This window comes from Anomaloglossus baeobatrachus, unplaced genomic scaffold (genome assembly GCF_048569485.1).
Source record: "Anomaloglossus baeobatrachus isolate aAnoBae1 unplaced genomic scaffold, aAnoBae1.hap1 Scaffold_357, whole genome shotgun sequence".
NCBI lineage: Eukaryota > Metazoa > Chordata > Amphibia > Anura > Aromobatidae > Anomaloglossus > Anomaloglossus baeobatrachus.
The window spans coordinates 210,382-227,611 of NW_027442926.1; the positions used below are offsets into that span (position 1 = coordinate 210,382).

The 17,230-nt window shown below is 46.9% G+C and overlaps 10 non-coding genes and 1 pseudogene across 10 annotated transcripts; all 11 read left to right on the plus strand.

Annotated features, from left to right (window-relative positions):
- Positions 1–683: 683 nt before the first annotated feature.
- Positions 684–874, plus strand: LOC142273024 (U2 spliceosomal RNA). The gene has a single exon (XR_012737803.1). It is a non-coding gene; the product is annotated as a U2 spliceosomal RNA (small nuclear RNA).
- Positions 875–2,261: 1,387 nt separating this feature from the next.
- On the plus strand, positions 2,262–2,452 carry LOC142272967 (U2 spliceosomal RNA). The gene has a single exon (XR_012737751.1). It is a non-coding gene; the product is annotated as a U2 spliceosomal RNA (small nuclear RNA).
- A 1,387-nt stretch (positions 2,453–3,839) lies between these two features.
- LOC142272969 (U2 spliceosomal RNA) lies at positions 3,840–4,030 on the plus strand. Its single transcript, XR_012737753.1, has one exon. It is a non-coding gene; the product is annotated as a U2 spliceosomal RNA (small nuclear RNA).
- A 1,387-nt stretch (positions 4,031–5,417) lies between these two features.
- LOC142272970 (U2 spliceosomal RNA) lies at positions 5,418–5,608 on the plus strand. The gene has a single exon (XR_012737754.1). It is a non-coding gene; the product is annotated as a U2 spliceosomal RNA (small nuclear RNA).
- Positions 5,609–6,995: 1,387 nt separating this feature from the next.
- LOC142272971 (U2 spliceosomal RNA) lies at positions 6,996–7,186 on the plus strand. Its single transcript, XR_012737755.1, has one exon. It is a non-coding gene; the product is annotated as a U2 spliceosomal RNA (small nuclear RNA).
- A 1,387-nt stretch (positions 7,187–8,573) lies between these two features.
- LOC142272972 (U2 spliceosomal RNA) lies at positions 8,574–8,764 on the plus strand. Its single transcript, XR_012737756.1, has one exon. It is a non-coding gene; the product is annotated as a U2 spliceosomal RNA (small nuclear RNA).
- A 1,387-nt stretch (positions 8,765–10,151) lies between these two features.
- Positions 10,152–10,278, plus strand: LOC142273082 (U2 spliceosomal RNA; annotated as a pseudogene).
- A 688-nt stretch (positions 10,279–10,966) lies between these two features.
- LOC142273048 (U2 spliceosomal RNA) lies at positions 10,967–11,159 on the plus strand. The gene has a single exon (XR_012737823.1). It is a non-coding gene; the product is annotated as a U2 spliceosomal RNA (small nuclear RNA).
- A 1,387-nt stretch (positions 11,160–12,546) lies between these two features.
- LOC142272973 (U2 spliceosomal RNA) lies at positions 12,547–12,737 on the plus strand. The gene has a single exon (XR_012737757.1). It is a non-coding gene; the product is annotated as a U2 spliceosomal RNA (small nuclear RNA).
- A 1,387-nt stretch (positions 12,738–14,124) lies between these two features.
- Positions 14,125–14,315, plus strand: LOC142272974 (U2 spliceosomal RNA). Its single transcript, XR_012737758.1, has one exon. It is a non-coding gene; the product is annotated as a U2 spliceosomal RNA (small nuclear RNA).
- A 1,387-nt stretch (positions 14,316–15,702) lies between these two features.
- LOC142272975 (U2 spliceosomal RNA) lies at positions 15,703–15,893 on the plus strand. The gene has a single exon (XR_012737759.1). It is a non-coding gene; the product is annotated as a U2 spliceosomal RNA (small nuclear RNA).
- The last annotated feature ends 1,337 nt before the right edge of the window (positions 15,894–17,230 follow it).

Genomic DNA, 17,230 nt, shown 5'->3' on the forward strand with positions numbered 1-17,230 from the left:
TGAGAAAGCCCCCCTCTAACCTTTGATAGTAAGCTTTTCTGTAGTCTGCCTGTTGATGTATTTTCCATTTGAACTGTGCACAACATGAAGAGACGGAACACTGGCGGCTTGTCACAATGCCCCCCGATGACATCACAATAGCGCTGCTGCCTAGAAAACAAGCTGCGCAGAAGAAGTTGTTCTTTGGGTGGGAGGGTGGGCTAGTGGAAGGAGGGGGCAATCTCTTTTTTTCCCGGGTGGTAGGGGGATGACAGGAGAAGGGAAGCGGGTGGTGAGAAAGGTACAGAGGGCAGGGTTTGGGGGCTGGGAAGGAAAGGGAAAAGATTAGGGTTTGGGGATGATGAAAGGGCTTTCTACGGGTAAGGATGGCAAAGGGTGGCAGTGACGGAAAGTCAGGCAACCTGTCCTGTCCGTCTTTTTGTATCGTGAATTGGAAAGACTGCAAGGGGGAGGGGAGTTGCTTGCGCCCTAAAGGAGGAGTTATTCAGATTCATTGCAGTGGGCGGCGGCTGCAAAACGCACCATTCTTCTTGTTTTTGCTCTGCAAAGCAGCCTTTTCAAGGGTTGGCTTGGGTGACAAAATGTCTTGTGTAGGCGTGGGTTTGTCTCCCTCTCGCTCTCTCTCCCTAAGATGTGTCCGGCATAGGCCAGGGTGCCACTCGAGGCCCAAACCAATTCTGGTTATCGCTTCTCGGCCTTTTGGCTAAGATCAAGTGTAGTATCTGTTCTTATCAGTTTAATATCTGATACGTCCCCTATCTGGGGACCATATATTAAATGGATTTTTAGAACAGGGAGATGGAAAAAGAGCTTGCTCTGTCCACTCCACGCATTGACCTGGTATTGCAGTACCTCCAGGAACGGTGCCCCCCTTCTTAACCCAGTTTCCAAAAGCAGAACTCAATTCACCTGATTCATATTAGCCCGATTTAATGAATTGGAAGAAAGCATACGTCTTCATATGCACCTCAATTTGGCCCATTCACTTTTCACACTTCCTCCTTTTGTTTTTTATCTTTCACACTTTTGACTTTCTTTATTCATCCAAATAGCAAACTCATCACCACTCAACCTGACCAACTCGGCTATGTCCCCGTGCTGCAGTTCTCTGTCTTATCTAGATCATTTGCAATTGAATGGAATAGATCCCTTTTGGACAAAGTGGATTCACCTGCTGCTGCAGTGACCACAGGTGTGATAAGATCTAGAATTGGCATCTGGTGCGATCTCTCCGCTTCCACTCCAAAGAAAGTTACCTGTTTATTCCTATCATGCATTGGTTTTTGGGGTTTTCTTTGAGTAATGATGATCTCTTTAGTAGTCTGTTGGCGCCCTCTCCTGGAGGAATAGTTTGCTTGCTCTTGGACATTCTAAAAGAGAGGTCATGATAGACATTGAGCTTCTGAGCTCAATTGGGGACAGTCATGGGTGATGAATGTTTGCAACCTACTGCGAAGCCTCATACCGCAATATAAGGAACGTCAAATACTAAGAAAGGGCGGCCTATGAAAGAATTACTACTTTCAATAAGTACACTTAAACGGCTAATTGGGAATAGAAAAACTGTAAAAAGCCCTCTGAGAAAGCCCCCCTCTAACCTTTGATAGTAAGCTTTTCTGTAGTCTGCCTGTTGATGTATTTTCCGTTTGAACTGTGCACAACATGAAGAGACGGAACACTGGCGGCTTGTCACAATGCCCCCCGATGACATCACAATAGCGCTGCTGCCTAGAAAACAAGCTGCGCAGAAGAAGTTGTTCTTTGGGTGGGAGGGTGGGCTAGTGGAAGGAGGGGGCAATCTCTTTTTTTCCCGGGTGGTAGGGGGATGACAGGAGAAGGGAAGCGGGTGGTGAGAAAGGTACAGAGGGCAGGGTTTGGGGGCTGGGAAGGAAAGGGAAAAGATTAGGGTTTGGGGATGATGAAAGGGCTTTCTACGGGTAAGGATGGCAAAGGGTGGCAGTGACGGAAAGTCAGGCAACCTGTCCTGTCCGTCTTTTTGTATCGTGAATTGGAAAGACTGCAAGGGGGAGGGGAGTTGCTTGCGCCCTAAAGGAGGAGTTATTCAGATTCATTGCAGTGGGCGGCGGCTGCAAAACGCACCATTCTTCTTGTTTTTGCTCTGCAAAGCAGCCTTTTCAAGGGTTGGCTTGGGTGACAAAATGTCTTGTGTAGGCGTGGGTTTGTCTCCCTCTCGCTCTCTCTCCCTAAGATGTGTCCGGCATAGGCCAGGGTGCCACTCGAGGCCCAAACCAATTCTGGTTATCGCTTCTCGGCCTTTTGGCTAAGATCAAGTGTAGTATCTGTTCTTATCAGTTTAATATCTGATACGTCCCCTATCTGGGGACCATATATTAAATGGATTTTTAGAACAGGGAGATGGAAAAAGAGCTTGCTCTGTCCACTCCACGCATTGACCTGGTATTGCAGTACCTCCAGGAACGGTGCACCCCTTCTTAACCCAGTTTCCAAAAGCAGAACTCAATTCACCTGATTCATATTAGCCCGATTTAATGAATTGGAAGAAAGCATACGTCTTCATATGCACCTCAATTTGGCCCATTCACTTTTCACACTTCCTCCTTTTGTTTTTTATCTTTCACACTTTTGACTTTCTTTATTCATCCAAATAGCAAACTCATCACCACTCAACCTGACCAACTCGGCTATGTCCCCGTGCTGCAGTTCTCTGTCTTATCTAGATCATTTGCAATTGAATGGAATAGATCCCTTTTGGACAAAGTGGATTCACCTGCTGCTGCAGTGACCACAGGTGTGATAAGATCTAGAATTGGCATCTGGTGCGATCTCTCCGCTTCCACTCCAAAGAAAGTTACCTGTTTATTCCTATCATGCATTGGTTTTTGGGGTTTTCTTTGAGTAATGATGATCTCTTTAGTAGTCTGTTGGCGCCCTCTCCTGGAGGAATAGTTTGCTTGCTCTTGGACATTCTAAAAGAGAGGTCATGATAGACATTGAGCTTCTGAGCTCAATTGGGGACAGTCATGGGTGATGAATGTTTGCAACCTACTGCGAAGCCTCATACCGCAATATAAGGAACGTCAAATACTAAGAAAGGGCGGCCTATGAAAGAATTACTACTTTCAATAAGTACACTTAAACGGCTAATTGGGAATAGAAAAACTGTAAAAAGCCCTCTGAGAAAGCCCCCCTCTAACCTTTGATAGTAAGCTTTTCTGTAGTCTGCCTGTTGATGTATTTTCCGTTTGAACTGTGCACAACATGAAGAGACGGAACACTGGCGGCTTGTCACAATGCCCCCCGATGACATCACAATAGCGCTGCTGCCTAGAAAACAAGCTGCGCAGAAGAAGTTGTTCTTTGGGTGGGAGGGTGGGCTAGTGGAAGGAGGGGGCAATCTCTTTTTTTCCCGGGTGGTAGGGGGATGACAGGAGAAGGGAAGCGGGTGGTGAGAAAGGTACAGAGGGCAGGGTTTGGGGGCTGGGAAGGAAAGGGAAAAGATTAGGGTTTGGGGATGATGAAAGGGCTTTCTACGGGTAAGGATGGCAAAGGGTGGCAGTGACGGAAAGTCAGGCAACCTGTCCTGTCCGTCTTTTTGTATCGTGAATTGGAAAGACTGCAAGGGGGAGGGGAGTTGCTTGCGCCCTAAAGGAGGAGTTATTCAGATTCATTGCAGTGGGCGGCGGCTGCAAAACGCACCATTCTTCTTGTTTTTGCTCTGCAAAGCAGCCTTTTCAAGGGTTGGCTTGGGTGACAAAATGTCTTGTGTAGGCGTGGGTTTGTCTCCCTCTCGCTCTCTCTCCCTAAGATGTGTCCGGCATAGGCCAGGGTGCCACTCGAGGCCCAAACCAATTCTGGTTATCGCTTCTCGGCCTTTTGGCTAAGATCAAGTGTAGTATCTGTTCTTATCAGTTTAATATCTGATACGTCCCCTATCTGGGGACCATATATTAAATGGATTTTTAGAACAGGGAGATGGAAAAAGAGCTTGCTCTGTCCACTCCACGCATTGACCTGGTATTGCAGTACCTCCAGGAACGGTGCACCCCTTCTTAACCCAGTTTCCAAAAGCAGAACTCAATTCACCTGATTCATATTAGCCCGATTTAATGAATTGGAAGAAAGCATACGTCTTCATATGCACCTCAATTTGGCCCATTCACTTTTCACACTTCCTCCTTTTGTTTTTTATCTTTCACACTTTTGACTTTCTTTATTCATCCAAATAGCAAACTCATCACCACTCAACCTGACCAACTCGGCTATGTCCCCGTGCTGCAGTTCTCTGTCTTATCTAGATCATTTGCAATTGAATGGAATAGATCCCTTTTGGACAAAGTGGATTCACCTGCTGCTGCAGTGACCACAGGTGTGATAAGATCTAGAATTGGCATCTGGTGCGATCTCTCCGCTTCCACTCCAAAGAAAGTTACCTGTTTATTCCTATCATGCATTGGTTTTTGGGGTTTTCTTTGAGTAATGATGATCTCTTTAGTAGTCTGTTGGCGCCCTCTCCTGGAGGAATAGTTTGCTTGCTCTTGGACATTCTAAAAGAGAGGTCATGATAGACATTGAGCTTCTGAGCTCAATTGGGGACAGTCATGGGTGATGAATGTTTGCAACCTACTGCGAAGCCTCATACCGCAATATAAGGAACGTCAAATACTAAGAAAGGGCGGCCTATGAAAGAATTACTACTTTCAATAAGTACACTTAAACGGCTAATTGGGAATAGAAAAACTGTAAAAAGCCCTCTGAGAAAGCCCCCCTCTAACCTTTGATAGTAAGCTTTTCTGTAGTCTGCCTGTTGATGTATTTTCCGTTTGAACTGTGCACAACATGAAGAGACGGAACACTGGCGGCTTGTCACAATGCCCCCCGATGACATCACAATAGCGCTGCTGCCTAGAAAACAAGCTGCGCAGAAGAAGTTGTTCTTTGGGTGGGAGGGTGGGCTAGTGGAAGGAGGGGGCAATCTCTTTTTTTCCCGGGTGGTAGGGGGATGACAGGAGAAGGGAAGCGGGTGGTGAGAAAGGTACAGAGGGCAGGGTTTGGGGGCTGGGAAGGAAAGGGAAAAGATTAGGGTTTGGGGATGATGAAAGGGCTTTCTACGGGTAAGGATGGCAAAGGGTGGCAGTGACGGAAAGTCAGGCAACCTGTCCTGTCCGTCTTTTTGTATCGTGAATTGGAAAGACTGCAAGGGGGAGGGGAGTTGCTTGCGCCCTAAAGGAGGAGTTATTCAGATTCATTGCAGTGGGCGGCGGCTGCAAAACGCACCATTCTTCTTGTTTTTGCTCTGCAAAGCAGCCTTTTCAAGGGTTGGCTTGGGTGACAAAATGTCTTGTGTAGGCGTGGGTTTGTCTCCCTCTCGCTCTCTCTCCCTAAGATGTGTCCGGCATAGGCCAGGGTGCCACTCGAGGCCCAAACCAATTCTGGTTATCGCTTCTCGGCCTTTTGGCTAAGATCAAGTGTAGTATCTGTTCTTATCAGTTTAATATCTGATACGTCCCCTATCTGGGGACCATATATTAAATGGATTTTTAGAACAGGGAGATGGAAAAAGAGCTTGCTCTGTCCACTCCACGCATTGACCTGGTATTGCAGTACCTCCAGGAACGGTGCACCCCTTCTTAACCCAGTTTCCAAAAGCAGAACTCAATTCACCTGATTCATATTAGCCCGATTTAATGAATTGGAAGAAAGCATACGTCTTCATATGCACCTCAATTTGGCCCATTCACTTTTCACACTTCCTCCTTTTGTTTTTTATCTTTCACACTTTTGACTTTCTTTATTCATCCAAATAGCAAACTCATCACCACTCAACCTGACCAACTCGGCTATGTCCCCGTGCTGCAGTTCTCTGTCTTATCTAGATCATTTGCAATTGAATGGAATAGATCCCTTTTGGACAAAGTGGATTCACCTGCTGCTGCAGTGACCACAGGTGTGATAAGATCTAGAATTGGCATCTGGTGCGATCTCTCCGCTTCCACTCCAAAGAAAGTTACCTGTTTATTCCTATCATGCATTGGTTTTTGGGGTTTTCTTTGAGTAATGATGATCTCTTTAGTAGTCTGTTGGCGCCCTCTCCTGGAGGAATAGTTTGCTTGCTCTTGGACATTCTAAAAGAGAGGTCATGATAGACATTGAGCTTCTGAGCTCAATTGGGGACAGTCATGGGTGATGAATGTTTGCAACCTACTGCGAAGCCTCATACCGCAATATAAGGAACGTCAAATACTAAGAAAGGGCGGCCTATGAAAGAATTACTACTTTCAATAAGTACACTTAAACGGCTAATTGGGAATAGAAAAACTGTAAAAAGCCCTCTGAGAAAGCCCCCCTCTAACCTTTGATAGTAAGCTTTTCTGTAGTCTGCCTGTTGATGTATTTTCCGTTTGAACTGTGCACAACATGAAGAGACGGAACACTGGCGGCTTGTCACAATGCCCCCCGATGACATCACAATAGCGCTGCTGCCTAGAAAACAAGCTGCGCAGAAGAAGTTGTTCTTTGGGTGGGAGGGTGGGCTAGTGGAAGGAGGGGGCAATCTCTTTTTTTCCCGGGTGGTAGGGGGATGACAGGAGAAGGGAAGCGGGTGGTGAGAAAGGTACAGAGGGCAGGGTTTGGGGGCTGGGAAGGAAAGGGAAAAGATTAGGGTTTGGGGATGATGAAAGGGCTTTCTACGGGTAAGGATGGCAAAGGGTGGCAGTGACGGAAAGTCAGGCAACCTGTCCTGTCCGTCTTTTTGTATCGTGAATTGGAAAGACTGCAAGGGGGAGGGGAGTTGCTTGCGCCCTAAAGGAGGAGTTATTCAGATTCATTGCAGTGGGCGGCGGCTGCAAAACGCACCATTCTTCTTGTTTTTGCTCTGCAAAGCAGCCTTTTCAAGGGTTGGCTTGGGTGACAAAATGTCTTGTGTAGGCGTGGGTTTGTCTCCCTCTCGCTCTCTCTCCCTAAGATGTGTCCGGCATAGGCCAGGGTGCCACTCGAGGCCCAAACCAATTCTGGTTATCGCTTCTCGGCCTTTTGGCTAAGATCAAGTGTAGTATCTGTTCTTATCAGTTTAATATCTGATACGTCCCCTATCTGGGGACCATATATTAAATGGATTTTTAGAACAGGGAGATGGAAAAAGAGCTTGCTCTGTCCACTCCACGCATTGACCTGGTATTGCAGTACCTCCAGGAACGGTGCACCCCTTCTTAACCCAGTTTCCAAAAGCAGAACTCAATTCACCTGATTCATATTAGCCCGATTTAATGAATTGGAAGAAAGCATACGTCTTCATATGCACCTCAATTTGGCCCATTCACTTTTCACACTTCCTCCTTTTGTTTTTTATCTTTCACACTTTTGACTTTCTTTATTCATCCAAATAGCAAACTCATCACCACTCAACCTGACCAACTCGGCTATGTCCCCGTGCTGCAGTTCTCTGTCTTATCTAGATCATTTGCAATTGAATGGAATAGATCCCTTTTGGACAAAGTGGATTCACCTGCTGCTGCAGTGACCACAGGTGTGATAAGATCTAGAATTGGCATCTGGTGCGATCTCTCCGCTTCCACTCCAAAGAAAGTTACCTGTTTATTCCTATCATGCATTGGTTTTTGGGGTTTTCTTTGAGTAATGATGATCTCTTTAGTAGTCTGTTGGCGCCCTCTCCTGGAGGAATAGTTTGCTTGCTCTTGGACATTCTAAAAGAGAGGTCATGATAGACATTGAGCTTCTGAGCTCAATTGGGGACAGTCATGGGTGATGAATGTTTGCAACCTACTGCGAAGCCTCATACCGCAATATAAGGAACGTCAAATACTAAGAAAGGGCGGCCTATGAAAGAATTACTACTTTCAATAAGTACACTTAAACGGCTAATTGGGAATAGAAAAACTGTAAAAAGCCCTCTGAGAAAGCCCCCCTCTAACCTTTGATAGTAAGCTTTTCTGTAGTCTGCCTGTTGATGTATTTTCCGTTTGAACTGTGCACAACATGAAGAGACGGAACACTGGCGGCTTGTCACAATGCCCCCCGATGACATCACAATAGCGCTGCTGCCTAGAAAACAAGCTGCGCAGAAGAAGTTGTTCTTTGGGTGGGAGGGTGGGCTAGTGGAAGGAGGGGGCAATCTCTTTTTTTCCCGGGTGGTAGGGGGATGACAGGAGAAGGGAAGCGGGTGGTGAGAAAGGTACAGAGGGCAGGGTTTGGGGGCTGGGAAGGAAAGGGAAAAGATTAGGGTTTGGGGATGATGAAAGGGCTTTCTACGGGTAAGGATGGCAAAGGGTGGCAGTGACGGAAAGTCAGGCAACCTGTCCTGTCCGTCTTTTTGTATCGTGAATTGGAAAGACTGCAAGGGGGAGGGGAGTTGCTTGCGCCCTAAAGGAGGAGTTATTCAGATTCATTGCAGTGGGCGGCGGCTGCAAAACGCACCATTCTTCTTGTTTTTGCTCTGCAAAGCAGCCTTTTCAAGGGTTGGCTTGGGTGACAAAATGTCTTGTGTAGGCGTGGGTTTGTCTCCCTCTCGCTCTCTCTCCCTAAGATGTGTCCGGCATAGGCCAGGGTGCCACTCGAGGCCCAAACCAATTCTGGTTATCGCTTCTCGGCCTTTTGGCTAAGATCAAGTGTAGTATCTGTTCTTATCAGTTTAATATCTGATACGTCCCCTATCTGGGGACCATATATTAAATGGATTTTTAGAACAGGGAGATGGAAAAAGAGCTTGCTCTGTCCACTCCACGCATTGACCTGGTATTGCAGTACCTCCAGGAACGGTGCACCCCTTCTTAACCCAGTTTCCAAAAGCAGAACTCAATTCACCTGATTCATATTAGCCCGATTTAATGAATTGGAAGAAAGCATACGTCTTCATATGCACCTCAATTTGGCCCATTCACTTTTCACACTTCCTCCTTTTGTTTTTTATCTTTCACACTTTTGACTTTCTTTATTCATCCAAATAGCAAACTCATCACCACTCAACCTGACCAACTCGGCTATGTCCCCGTGCTGCAGTTCTCTGTCTTATCTAGATCATTTGCAATTGAATGGAATAGATCCCTTTTGGACAAAGTGGATTCACCTGCTGCTGCAGTGACCACAGGTGTGATAAGATCTAGAATTGGCATCTGGTGCGATCTCTCCGCTTCCACTCCAAAGAAAGTTACCTGTTTATTCCTATCATGCATTGGTTTTTGGGGTTTTCTTTGAGTAATGATGATCTCTTTAGTAGTCTGTTGGCGCCCTCTCCTGGAGGAATAGTTTGCTTGCTCTTGGACATTCTAAAAGAGAGGTCATGATAGACATTGAGCTTCTGAGCTCAATTGGGGACAGTCATGGGTGATGAATGTTTGCAACCTACTGCGAAGCCTCATACCGCAATATAAGGAACGTCAAATACTAAGAAAGGGCGGCCTATGAAAGAATTACTACTTTCAATAAGTACACTTAAACGGCTAATTGGGAATAGAAAAACTGTAAAAAGCCCTCTGAGAAAGCCCCCCTCTAACCTTTGATAGTAAGCTTTTCTGTAGTCTGCCTGTTGATGTATTTTCCGTTTGAACTGTGCACAACATGAAGAGACGGAACACTGGCGGCTTGTCACAATGCCCCCCGATGACATCACAATAGCGCTGCTGCCTAGAAAACAAGCTGCGCAGAAGAAGTTGTTCTTTGGGTGGGAGGGTGGGCTAGTGGAAGGAGGGGGCAATCTCTTTTTTTCCCGGGTGGTAGGGGGATGACAGGAGAAGGGAAGCGGGTGGTGAGAAAGGTACAGAGGGCAGGGTTTGGGGGCTGGGAAGGAAAGGGAAAAGATTAGGGTTTGGGGATGATGAAAGGGCTTTCTACGGGTAAGGATGGCAAAGGGTGGCAGTGACGGAAAGTCAGGCAACCTGTCCTGTCCGTCTTTTTGTATCGTGAATTGGAAAGACTGCAAGGGGGAGGGGAGTTGCTTGCGCCCTAAAGGAGGAGTTATTCAGATTCATTGCAGTGGGCGGCGGCTGCAAAACGCACCATTCTTCTTGTTTTTGCTCTGCAAAGCAGCCTTTTCAAGGGTTGGCTTGGGTGACAAAATGTCTTGTGTAGGCGTGGGTTTGTCTCCCTCTCGCTCTCTCTCCCTAAGATGTGTCCGGCATAGGCCAGGGTGCCACTCGAGGCCCAAACCAATTCTGGTTATCGCTTCTCGGCCTTTTGGCTAAGATCAAGTGTAGTATCTGTGAGGCTCGGCAGATGCAATGCACACTGGAAGGTTGCGCTTGCTAGTACTCTTGATGTATAGTATATTCATCTAGAGGAAAACATGGCCCTACCAGGATCGAGGCTATTAGACTGAGTAAGTGTGGGGGCTATGGTGCAATGTGCCCCAGGACTGACGACCCTGGAGTGAGTCTGAGCTTGCTGGCTTGGGACCCCGGCGAGCCTTGGGCTCTGTAGCACACCGTACCTTGCCCTTTCATACTTTCTGAGCATATTGCTCTATCCCGGCCTTCTGGCTAGGAAGGGAAATTTTTATAATCATGGTCGGAGGTCCGTTCAGCTTTGGGCTGAGAAACCAACACCCGGTTGGAGGTCCGGGTCAGCTTCGGCTGAGAAACCAACACCCGGTTGGAGGTCTGGGTCAGCTTCGGCTGAGAAACCAACACCCGGTTGGAGGTCCGGGTCAGCTTCGGCTGAGAAACCAACACCCGGTTGGAGGTCCGGTTAGCCTTGGGCTGAGAAACCAACACCGGTTGACGGTCCGGGCAGTTTCGGCTGCGAAACCAACAACTAGTAGCTCTCTACTCCACTTGGGTAAGATGCCTGGGTGGACGCTGGGAGCAACGACAAGGCTCAACCAGGCTTCGGCTTGGGGGAGCACCGAAGATCCCTGACCCTTGCTGTGGCCTTCTGGCTCGGAGGGACGGGGTTGATTTTTGGGGACCCTCTCCTCACGGAGGGGTCCACACGAATCCTAGCCTTTGCACTGTTTTTGGTGTGACTTCGGTCATGCATTTTTTGCGGTGCTTTGGAAAGCTTCATTAAATCAAAAATCTGTTCTTATCAGTTTAATATCTGATACGTCCCCTATCTGGGGACCATATATTAAATGGATTTTTAGAACAGGGAGATGGAAAAAGAGCTTGCTCTGTCCACTCCACGCATTGACCTGGTATTGCAGTACCTCCAGGAACGGTGCACCCCTTCTTAACCCAGTTTCCAAAAGCAGAACTCAATTCACCTGATTCATATTAGCCCGATTTAATGAATTGGAAGAAAGCATACGTCTTCATATGCACCTCAATTTGGCCCATTCACTTTTCACACTTCCTCCTTTTGTTTTTTATCTTTCACACTTTTGACTTTCTTTATTCATCCAAATAGCAAACTCATCACCACTCAACCTGACCAACTCGGCTATGTCCCCGTGCTGCAGTTCTCTGTCTTATCTAGATCATTTGCAATTGAATGGAATAGATCCCTTTTGGACAAAGTGGATTCACCTGCTGCTGCAGTGACCACAGGTGTGATAAGATCTAGAATTGGCATCTGGTGCGATCTCTCCGCTTCCACTCCAAAGAAAGTTACCTGTTTATTCCTATCATGCATTGGTTTTTGGGGTTTTCTTTGAGTAATGATGATCTCTTTAGTAGTCTGTTGGCGCCCTCTCCTGGAGGAATAGTTTGCTTGCTCTTGGACATTCTAAAAGAGAGGTCATGATAGACATTGAGCTTCTGAGCTCAATTGGGGACAGTCATGGGTGATGAATGTTTGCAACCTACTGCGAAGCCTCATACCGCAATATAAGGAACGTCAAATACTAAGAAAGGGCGGCCTATGAAAGAATTACTACTTTCAATAAGTACACTTAAACGGCTAATTGGGAATAGAAAAACTGTAAAAAGCCCTCTGAGAAAGCCCCCCTCTAACCTTTGATAGTAAGCTTTTCTGTAGTCTGCCTGTTGATGTATTTTCCGTTTGAACTGTGCACAACATGAAGAGACGGAACACTGGCGGCTTGTCACAATGCCCCCCGATGACATCACAATAGCGCTGCTGCCTAGAAAACAAGCTGCGCAGAAGAAGTTGTTCTTTGGGTGGGAGGGTGGGCTAGTGGAAGGAGGGGGCAATCTCTTTTTTTCCCGGGTGGTAGGGGGATGACAGGAGAAGGGAAGCGGGTGGTGAGAAAGGTACAGAGGGCAGGGTTTGGGGGCTGGGAAGGAAAGGGAAAAGATTAGGGTTTGGGGATGATGAAAGGGCTTTCTACGGGTAAGGATGGCAAAGGGTGGCAGTGACGGAAAGTCAGGCAACCTGTCCTGTCCGTCTTTTTGTATCGTGAATTGGAAAGACTGCAAGGGGGAGGGGAGTTGCTTGCGCCCTAAAGGAGGAGTTATTCAGATTCATTGCAGTGGGCGGCGGCTGCAAAACGCACCATTCTTCTTGTTTTTGCTCTGCAAAGCAGCCTTTTCAAGGGTTGGCTTGGGTGACAAAATGTCTTGTGTAGGCGTGGGTTTGTCTCCCTCTCGCTCTCTCTCCCTAAGATGTGTCCGGCATAGGCCAGGGTGCCACTCGAGGCCCAAACCAATTCTGGTTATCGCTTCTCGGCCTTTTGGCTAAGATCAAGTGTAGTATCTGTTCTTATCAGTTTAATATCTGATACGTCCCCTATCTGGGGACCATATATTAAATGGATTTTTAGAACAGGGAGATGGAAAAAGAGCTTGCTCTGTCCACTCCACGCATTGACCTGGTATTGCAGTACCTCCAGGAACGGTGCACCCCTTCTTAACCCAGTTTCCAAAAGCAGAACTCAATTCACCTGATTCATATTAGCCCGATTTAATGAATTGGAAGAAAGCATACGTCTTCATATGCACCTCAATTTGGCCCATTCACTTTTCACACTTCCTCCTTTTGTTTTTTATCTTTCACACTTTTGACTTTCTTTATTCATCCAAATAGCAAACTCATCACCACTCAACCTGACCAACTCGGCTATGTCCCCGTGCTGCAGTTCTCTGTCTTATCTAGATCATTTGCAATTGAATGGAATAGATCCCTTTTGGACAAAGTGGATTCACCTGCTGCTGCAGTGACCACAGGTGTGATAAGATCTAGAATTGGCATCTGGTGCGATCTCTCCGCTTCCACTCCAAAGAAAGTTACCTGTTTATTCCTATCATGCATTGGTTTTTGGGGTTTTCTTTGAGTAATGATGATCTCTTTAGTAGTCTGTTGGCGCCCTCTCCTGGAGGAATAGTTTGCTTGCTCTTGGACATTCTAAAAGAGAGGTCATGATAGACATTGAGCTTCTGAGCTCAATTGGGGACAGTCATGGGTGATGAATGTTTGCAACCTACTGCGAAGCCTCATACCGCAATATAAGGAACGTCAAATACTAAGAAAGGGCGGCCTATGAAAGAATTACTACTTTCAATAAGTACACTTAAACGGCTAATTGGGAATAGAAAAACTGTAAAAAGCCCTCTGAGAAAGCCCCCCTCTAACCTTTGATAGTAAGCTTTTCTGTAGTCTGCCTGTTGATGTATTTTCCGTTTGAACTGTGCACAACATGAAGAGACGGAACACTGGCGGCTTGTCACAATGCCCCCCGATGACATCACAATAGCGCTGCTGCCTAGAAAACAAGCTGCGCAGAAGAAGTTGTTCTTTGGGTGGGAGGGTGGGCTAGTGGAAGGAGGGGGCAATCTCTTTTTTTCCCGGGTGGTAGGGGGATGACAGGAGAAGGGAAGCGGGTGGTGAGAAAGGTACAGAGGGCAGGGTTTGGGGGCTGGGAAGGAAAGGGAAAAGATTAGGGTTTGGGGATGATGAAAGGGCTTTCTACGGGTAAGGATGGCAAAGGGTGGCAGTGACGGAAAGTCAGGCAACCTGTCCTGTCCGTCTTTTTGTATCGTGAATTGGAAAGACTGCAAGGGGGAGGGGAGTTGCTTGCGCCCTAAAGGAGGAGTTATTCAGATTCATTGCAGTGGGCGGCGGCTGCAAAACGCACCATTCTTCTTGTTTTTGCTCTGCAAAGCAGCCTTTTCAAGGGTTGGCTTGGGTGACAAAATGTCTTGTGTAGGCGTGGGTTTGTCTCCCTCTCGCTCTCTCTCCCTAAGATGTGTCCGGCATAGGCCAGGGTGCCACTCGAGGCCCAAACCAATTCTGGTTATCGCTTCTCGGCCTTTTGGCTAAGATCAAGTGTAGTATCTGTTCTTATCAGTTTAATATCTGATACGTCCCCTATCTGGGGACCATATATTAAATGGATTTTTAGAACAGGGAGATGGAAAAAGAGCTTGCTCTGTCCACTCCACGCATTGACCTGGTATTGCAGTACCTCCAGGAACGGTGCACCCCTTCTTAACCCAGTTTCCAAAAGCAGAACTCAATTCACCTGATTCATATTAGCCCGATTTAATGAATTGGAAGAAAGCATACGTCTTCATATGCACCTCAATTTGGCCCATTCACTTTTCACACTTCCTCCTTTTGTTTTTTATCTTTCACACTTTTGACTTTCTTTATTCATCCAAATAGCAAACTCATCACCACTCAACCTGACCAACTCGGCTATGTCCCCGTGCTGCAGTTCTCTGTCTTATCTAGATCATTTGCAATTGAATGGAATAGATCCCTTTTGGACAAAGTGGATTCACCTGCTGCTGCAGTGACCACAGGTGTGATAAGATCTAGAATTGGCATCTGGTGCGATCTCTCCGCTTCCACTCCAAAGAAAGTTACCTGTTTATTCCTATCATGCATTGGTTTTTGGGGTTTTCTTTGAGTAATGATGATCTCTTTAGTAGTCTGTTGGCGCCCTCTCCTGGAGGAATAGTTTGCTTGCTCTTGGACATTCTAAAAGAGAGGTCATGATAGACATTGAGCTTCTGAGCTCAATTGGGGACAGTCATGGGTGATGAATGTTTGCAACCTACTGCGAAGCCTCATACCGCAATATAAGGAACGTCAAATACTAAGAAAGGGCGGCCTATGAAAGAATTACTACTTTCAATAAGTACACTTAAACGGCTAATTGGGAATAGAAAAACTGTAAAAAGCCCTCTGAGAAAGCCCCCCTCTAACCTCTGATAGTAAGCTTTTCTGTAGTCTGCCTGTTGATGTATTTTCCGTTTGAACTGTGCACAACATGAAGAGACGGAACACTGGCGGCTTGTCACAATGCCCCCCGATGACATCACAATAGCGCTGCTGCCTAGAAAACAAGCTGCGCAGAAGAAGTTGTTCTTTGGGTGGGAGGGTGGGCTAGTGGAAGGAGGGGGCAATCTCTTTTTTTCCCGGGTGGTAGGGGGATGACAGGAGAAGGGAAGCGGGTGGTGAGAAAGGTACAGAGGGCAGGGTTTGGGGGCTGGGAAGGAAAGGGAAAAGATTAGGGTTTGGGGATGATGAAAGGGCTTTCTACGGGTAAGGATGGCAAAGGGTGGCAGTGACGGAAAGTCAGGCAACCTGTCCTGTCCGTCTTTTTGTATCGTGAATTGGAAAGACTGCAAGGGGGAGGGGAGTTGCTTGCGCCCTAAAGGAGGAGTTATTCAGATTCATTGCAGTGGGCGGCGGCTGCAAAACGCACCATTCTTCTTGTTTTTGCTCTGCAAAGCAGCCTTTTCAAGGGTTGGCTTGGGTGACAAAATGTCTTGTGTAGGCGTGGGTTTGTCTCCCTCTCGCTCTCTCTCCCTAAGATGTGTCCGGCATAGGCCAGGGTGCCACTCGAGGCCCAAACCAATTCTGGTTATCGCTTCTCGGCCTTTTGGCTAAGATCAAGTGTAGTATCTGTTCTTATCAGTTTAATATCTGATACGTCCCCTATCTGGGGACCATATATTAAATGGATTTTTAGAACAGGGAGATGGAAAAAGAGCTTGCTCTGTCCACTCCACGCATTGACCTGGTATTGCAGTACCTCCAGGAACGGTGCACCCCTTCTTAACCCAGTTTCCAAAAGCAGAACTCAATTCACCTGATTCATATTAGCCCGATTTAATGAATTGGAAGAAAGCATACGTCTTCATATGCACCTCAATTTGGCCCATTCACTTTTCACACTTCCTCCTTTTGTTTTTTATCTTTCACACTTTTGACTTTCTTTATTCATCCAAATAGCAAACTCATCACCACTCAACCTGACCAACTCGGCTATGTCCCCGTGCTGCAGTTCTCTGTCTTATCTAGATCATTTGCAATTGAATGGAATAGATCCCTTTTGGACAAAGTGGATTCACCTGCTGCTGCAGTGACCACAGGTGTGATAAGATCTAGAATTGGCATCTGGTGCGATCTCTCCGCTTCCACTCCAAAGAAAGTTACCTGTTTATTCCTATCATGCATTGGTTTTTGGGGTTTTCTTTGAGTAATGATGATCTCTTTAGTAGTCTGTTGGCGCCCTCTCCTGGAGGAATAGTTTGCTTGCTCTTGGACATTCTAAAAGAGAGGTCATGATAGACATTGAGCTTCTGAGCTCAATTGGGGACAGTCATGGGTGATGAATGTTTGCAACCTACTGCGAAGCCTCATACCGCAATATAAGGAACGTCAAATACTAAGAAAGGGCGGCCTATGAAAGAATTACTACTTTCAATAAGTACACTTAAACGGCTAATTGGGAATAGAAAAACTGTAAAAAGCCCTCTGAGAAAGCCCCCCTCTAACCTTTGATAGTAAGCTTTTCTGTAGTCTGCCTGTTGATGTATTTTCCGTTTGAACTGTGCACAACATGAAGAGACGGAACACTGGCGGCTTGTCACAATGCCCCCCGATGACATCACAATAGCGCTGCTGCCTAGAAAACAAGCTGCGCAGAAGAAGTTGTTCTTTGGGTGGGAGGGTGGGCTAGTGGAAGGAGGGGGCAATCTCTTTTTTTCCCGGGTGGTAGGGGGATGACAGGAGAAGGGAAGCGGGTGGTGAGAAAGGTACAGAGGGCAGGGTTTGGGGGCTGGGAAGGAAAGGGAAAAGATTAGGGTTTGGGGATGATGAAAGGGCTTTCTACGGGTAAGGATGGCAAAGGGTGGCAGTGACGGAAAGTCAGGCAACCTGTCCTGTCCGTCTTTTTGTATCGTGAATTGGAAAGACTGCAAGGGGGAGGGGAGTTGCTTGCGCCCTAAAGGAGGAGTTATTCAGATTCATTGCAGTGGGCGGCGGCTGCAAAACGCACCATTCTTCTTGTTTTTGCTCTGCAAAGCAGCCTTTTCAAGGGTTGGCTTGGGTGACAAAATGTCTTGTGTAGGCGTGGGTTTGTCTCCCTCTCGCTCTCTCTCCCTAAGAT